Below are 4641 nucleotides of genomic sequence, written 5' to 3' on the forward strand. Positions count from 1 at the left end.
CCCCCCGCCCCCCCCCCCCCCCCCCCCGCCGCTCACAAAGAGTCCTCATGTGCAGATAGAGCTCCACATCATCACTATCTGGGCATTTACTGGAAATGTGACCTCCATGTTCAGTTGCAGATTTGGGAGGGGAGAACTAAACACATTCATGAACGTGGAAGCCCCAGAATATCAAATATCGACTATATGAACATAGAAACGGAATCTATAGTTAAGATACCTACCTCCTAAAGCTTCATCTCTGCAGGTTGAGAAGTAGCAATGTACATCCAGCAAATGTTGAAGAGAATTGCTTGGCCCTGGCAGTTCAAAGGGAATGTGGAACAGGGAGAAGAGGAGCCCACAGATCCTCTCTGGGGTCCTCTGCTTTCGCTCTCCAGTGGATCTCAACAAGTCTTTAAATGCATGGTAAAATCAGAGGTGTGTTGGCTCAAATCCTTCTTAATTTCACTGCATAATCACTAGGAGAGAAGGGTCCTTGCTTTATGGTGATATGCTTTGCGAGCATCCTTTCAATTACCATGTAGTGTTGGATCACAATGGAAAACAGGCATAATGCCATTCATTTGACAGATTTTTACAGATGAGGCATTCTGATTATTTCAGGTCATGTTGTCACACCATCCTGTGAGGCCTTAACATCCCTCTTGATTTCCCTCCTTTGAGAGCAAGTGAGCTTCCAAGGATGCCTGCTGCTTATTTATGGTTTAGTTCAGGCTCTTAGCATTGGCTTTTCCTCCACCCAAACTAAGAGCTTTCAGTGTGGAGGGGCTGCTGGGCTCAGAGCAGGAGAGGCGCTTGGGCACCAGTGAGTGGCTGGAGCTGAGGGCCCACTTCCTCCCTTCCAGCTTCCTGCATGTGGCTCTTGCAGCTGCCAGCTCAGTGGGAGAAGAAACTGCTCAGCCGTGTAGGAGGCCTGCTCTGCACTTGGGGACTCAGGGCTGCAGGTTCTGTGAGCTCTTCCAGCCATGCATGGGACATATGGGACCCAAGACATGCTTGGGTCATTCGTGGGGATGTATGACACTCACGGTGTCTGCAGAGCAAGGAGAGCAGGCTGTGCTTCTAACCATCCAGCCAGCCCTCTCCTATCTTGCCATACCTGGGCTTGGGCTAACCCATTTGGATCCTCTCCCCAAAGGTTATTGCTGTGTCTAGGCCTGAGCTGGGTGACTCTGGGTTGTAAAAGCAGCAGCCTGCTACTGCTCTTGATTTAACATTGAATTTATTCTCTCTTTTGTAGGCCACGGCAACAGCTTCTGGCATCTCCCCGCTTCCCTACTGTCCCCTCTGCAGCACACCTATCACCATATCTGTGCAGCTGGCCGAGCTCTCCGTCCTCAGGTCCCTGTTCACATGGAGTGTTGAAGGCATGTTAGACCTAGAATTTCTAAGATGTGAAAAATGTTCCTTAGGACCAGGAAATGCAGAGGGAACGACTGGCAGATAAGTGCTTCTAAAATATCAATCTTCTCCTGTTGCTCCTCCATTTAGAGTTGTTATGAGGACTCCCCAGTGGGCAACCCTTGGCTTGTTGTGCAGAGACTTCCAGGCCCGGCTTGTCCTTACTTTTTATCATCCCCCACCCTGCCAACTCCCTCAATCCCTGTCCTTCCGCCATCCCAAACTGCAGTTTCCTGAATGTTCTCTGGGCCTGTTACCTTCTTTCAAAACCAAGGCTCATGTCCTCTTTTCTTTACTGTCTTCTCCCTAAGCCCTGTGTTCAACATCCTCCTCTGAACCGTAGATTCAGAGCTTTGATCAGTGGTTACAGATCCAGTTTTTATTGGCCTGTGACATCACAATGGGTGGAGATATTGTCTTAATCATCTCTATTCTTTGGGCCTCACACAAGATGCGGCCTGGAGTATGCACAGAATAAATACCTGGGGGGAAGTGAGTGAAGTAAACAGTAGCCAGAGCTGAGAATCCAGCTGGAGAGATGTCCCACAGCTGGGATCCATCACTGCCCTGCAGAGAGATTGGCACAGGCCCTATTACACATGGTACTGTGAGCGCCAGGCCCTGAGGTTCTCAGAAAAGAAGTGTGGGCAGCAGCACTGGGGAGCTACTTCCTGTGAATTCCACAGCTCAAGGGAAACTTAGCTCCACTATCCCATTCAGAGAGAAAGAAGCCAAGGTTCATTCAGAGCAAAAGACACTTGCTTCAGGTCACTTTGAGAATTGCTGGCAGAGCTCAAAGATCAGATCATTTAGGTTCCCTGATTTCCAGTCAGGGACTTTCCAAGAAAAACTCACCAAGCTGGGGCTAACAGACATTTTGATGTTTTCCTATAAATAATTTAGGGGAAAGGAAAGGAAAGGAAACAGAATTTCTCTGCTAAATATTGATGCGATAGCTGCTACTTAGAGAAGATTGCATGTGATGGTTTCAATTAGATTCTCTTTATGTGCCTTTAGAAGTCGCTTTTAAAAAATGGACAGGATTGTAGTGTGTTATTAACGCTGACAGCTCTTGTGTTCATGCTGTGCTTCTGACGGAAAGGGGGCGGGGATCCTGATCCATCAACATAGTCTACGTGGGAAGTGTTGCGCTGATTTCAGAAGAGACCAGCAGAAACAGCTGTCTCCACATTTGGGTGGGAAGATTCTCCTGTGCTTCTGAAGCGGGTAAACACCCACTCCCTCACTTCTTCCTGGGCATCCCCACCACCTACACCATGGCAGAATGGGGTGAGGGTGGAGAGCAAAGAGCTGAAGTCCAATGCGGCCAGTAGACTCCTACGATTCCCCAGAAGCTCATGTGCAGGAAGCACGGGCACAGTGTTGGTGTAGGAGTAGATAGTGTCTTTAAGAGGCAGGCTTAGGGGAAAGCAATTAGTTCCTTGGGACTCCATTGTGAATGGATAAATATTAGTCTCACAGGAAGGGTTGGGTCTTGCAGGAATAGATTAGTTCCCTTAAATGCAGGCTGTTAGGAAGAGAAGCCACTCACGTGCTTGGTTCCTTCTGCTTGCAGCCAGGTCTCTTTCTGTCTCTCTGCCACAAAGGATCCCTCATTGAATGAGTCCCCTGCTGTTTGCACTTGCCAGCTATCAGAGTCCTGAACCAGATAAACTGTTTTTCTTTGTAAATTACTCAGTATCTGTTATTCTACTATAGCAACAGGAAATGGACCAGACCAGAGGTGGATTTTGGCTGGACAAGACCAGCAAATTCTGTATCTGGGAAGGAGTTCCAGGCATCAGGGTAGCCTGGGCTCAGACTGCAAAGAAAAGAAAAGCCAAACTGAAAGCACTGCGTTGAAAGCTTGCTATGCGATAGGGGCTTGGAATATTACCTAATTCCTTATAGCAATCCTGAAGACTAAGTATTTTTATTCTCTGGTGCAGGCAGAATTTTAAGATGGCCCCCAAAGCTCTGCTGCTTTGTGCACACATCTTGTATGAAAGGTGAAAATGGTGGATTTTATTCTTTTGATTATGTATGTTTTATAGAACAGGAGGCTTTAAGAAAGGGCTATGATCCAAGTGGGTCGGACCTAATCACACAAACAGGACTAAAGGAAACAAAAGTAACATGTGGGTTTAGATGAAAAGACAGAGAAGACAGTCGGGTGTGTGTAAAACCACTGTGAAGGGGACAGGCCTGTGCGGCTGGCATAGACAGGAGTATTGAAGAGAAGTCTGGGCACCTCCTTGGCCAGCAGTGCTTTGGCTTGGACACAGCTGAACTAAATGCACCAAAATGACCCAAATTGGATGTGGTGGTGCCCGCCTGTAATCCCAGCACTCTGGGAGGTTGAGGTGGGAGGATTGCAAGTTTGAGCCCAAAGTGGGAACATTAGCAAGATCCTCTCTCAAAATAAACAAAATTCAAAGAATAAGAAAGATATGGGGATATAGCTCAGGGTGAAGACCCTGGGTTCAAGCTCCAGTTTCAGAAAAAAGAAAGGGAGAGGAAAGAGAGAGAGGAGAGAAAGACTCAGAGAGCTTTAAAGAAAATCCTGACCACCCTAAGACCAGTTTCCCCACCTGTCTGACAGTGGTGCTAAGAGATCCAACCTTAAAAATTCCCCAAATGATTCCATACTCAGGGAATGACTGAGTCTTACGTTCAGCTTCGGGGAAGGGAGGGCAGAAAGTCAGAGTCAGTGTCAGGACCTCTAAGCCGCTGAGGCGCAAGGAGTTCTTCAGGACTCCTGTTGCTCCTGCACTGTCTCTCAGCACTGGACTCTCAGTGAGTCTTGTGATGTTGTCCCCAAACCTCAATCGCTGTGCTCACTTTTTGCTACAGATGAACGGTGCTTACTTACAGTTCTGCACGGGATCGGGATCAGAGTGTGGCTCCCAAATGCCCTGAGGTGCTACCAGTCTGGGACAGCTACACCTGCATTCTGCTAAGCGGAGGGGCTCAGGGACCGGGAGAGTGACAGACAGCTCTCACTCTCACAATTGACTCAGCACAGCCACCTGGAGGCCCTGTTAAGACACAGGCTCTGTGACTTACTGATTTCATTTCCTTTGGATTTATACCCAGGGTGGGATTTCTGGATCAGATGAAATCCGAATGTGTACTATAGCGCTGCTCACAATACCCAAGATATGAAATCAACCAATCAATCAACAGATGAAAGGATAAAGAAAATGCTATATATATATATCTATATCTATAGATATA

At 47.6% G+C, this 4641-nt stretch overlaps 1 long non-coding RNA gene across 1 annotated transcript; it reads left to right on the forward strand.

Annotated features, from left to right (window-relative positions):
• The first annotated feature begins 606 nt into the window (after nt 1-606).
• Nucleotides 607-1364, forward strand: LOC104858724. The gene is made up of 3 exons (XR_002025190.1): nt 607-671; nt 849-947; nt 1244-1364. It is a non-coding gene; the product is annotated as an uncharacterized LOC104858724 (long non-coding RNA).
• The last annotated feature ends 3277 nt before the right edge of the window (nt 1365-4641 follow it).

The sequence above is a fragment of the Fukomys damarensis genome, unplaced genomic scaffold, assembly GCF_012274545.1.
Source record: "Fukomys damarensis isolate Sample0158 unplaced genomic scaffold, DMR_v1.0_HiC HiC_scaffold_17, whole genome shotgun sequence".
Lineage (NCBI taxonomy): Eukaryota > Metazoa > Chordata > Mammalia > Rodentia > Bathyergidae > Fukomys > Fukomys damarensis.